Below are 1,415 nucleotides of genomic sequence, written 5' to 3' on the forward strand. Positions count from 1 at the left end.
TGACCCTGATGTGATTTGAACACACAACCTTCTGATCTGGAGTCAGACGCGCTACCATTGCGCCACAAGGTCACTGATTAACATGCCTTTCTTGGAGCAAACTACTGCAACTTATTCTCCCTCCCCGCTTTGCTTTTGTAACTGGAATCAAGCACAGCCTGTTCCCCCATCACCATATACAATGGCGCATACAAAGAGGGACACAGCCCCAAGAGCCACGGGAGGCAGCCCTTTGTGCCCTCTTCATTCCAAAGCTGGTCTTTGCCATGGACGCTGGGTGCCCATGGCCAGAGGATTCCTGGCCCTGCTGGCAAATGCCATATTACGCACTGAACAACAGGGTGGGCTGGAGCTTAACACTGCAACAAACTTTTATCCACCTGAAGCCTCCCTGGCTATTCTGAACTCCACAGACAAAGGGAGGAAGAAGCAGCCAGACACCACAGCTACCAGCCCCTGCATGACAATATTTGCCCCGGCCGCCTGCCAGGGAAGTACAGCTTTTTTTTGCCCAAAGCCTAAGCCACAGTCCAGAGAGAGAAGAGCTGGAGAAGCAAAGAGGAGAATACAAACGCTTCTCCAGACCACCACAGCTTGGAGACAACTGGAGGCATCAACACTGAGCTGGGAGTGCCCAGTGTGCTGGCCAGGAACCAGAGCTGGCCTGATGCTGGGTGGGCGAGATTTCTACCCCTGAGCCACCAATGCTCTACACAGGACCCTTCAGCCATCACCTGAAGGAGGCCAAGGAGTGAGTGTCCCTCCCTCACACAATTTCAGCTCCTCACACCAACTTCATTCCCGACTCCTGCTGCTTGTCAGTGCAGGCTGGGCACATAACGAGGTGCTTCTGTTAATGCTGGGTCTTAACACTGCCAGCTTTGTTTGGCAGGGGAGGCTGGTGGGTTAGTGGAATCATAAGGGGATCTAGGGGTAGGAGAGGGTGGAATAGACCAAAACAACAGCATGTGTTCCCCTCCAGCAGAGTGCATCTCTGAGCCCACAGCAGCTGCCCTGTGGTTGTACTGCTGTGACTATCACTTTTACCTTGCATGCCAAAGGTTCCTGGTTTGAGACCAGGGAAAAGCTCTCCTGCTTCTGTCTTAAGCTAAATGCACCATTTGCTGCTTCTTAATGGAAAGTCGCAGCCTCTCAGATCACATTCTGGTGACCCAGGAACTGCTGTCAAGATCCCTGAACGCTCAGGTGCTTTCATTTCAGCAGTTAAAGCTCTCAGGGCTTTTTACATCTGCAATATGTTTCTTCGTTTGTGCTAATGCAACTGAGCGAACAGCCTGCCTGGGAAGCTGTCTGACTGTAAATGTGGAGAGAGGCAACGTCTCTTTCATTGGGCCATCATCGACTGGTGGGTGGGAGAAGGTTTTGAGCTTCACAGAGATCTTCCTTAGCTCTGA

General features: G+C 51.9%; 1 non-coding gene across 1 annotated transcript; it reads right to left on the reverse strand.

The window, feature by feature from the left end:
• Window positions 1-72, reverse strand: TRNAW-CCA (transfer RNA tryptophan (anticodon CCA)). Its single transcript has one exon. It is a non-coding gene; the product is annotated as a tRNA-Trp (tRNA).
• Window positions 73-1,415: the final 1,343 nt, after the last annotated feature.

The sequence above is a fragment of the Caretta caretta genome, chromosome 13, assembly GCF_965140235.1.
Source record: "Caretta caretta isolate rCarCar2 chromosome 13, rCarCar1.hap1, whole genome shotgun sequence".
Classification (NCBI taxonomy): domain Eukaryota; kingdom Metazoa; phylum Chordata; order Testudines; family Cheloniidae; genus Caretta; species Caretta caretta.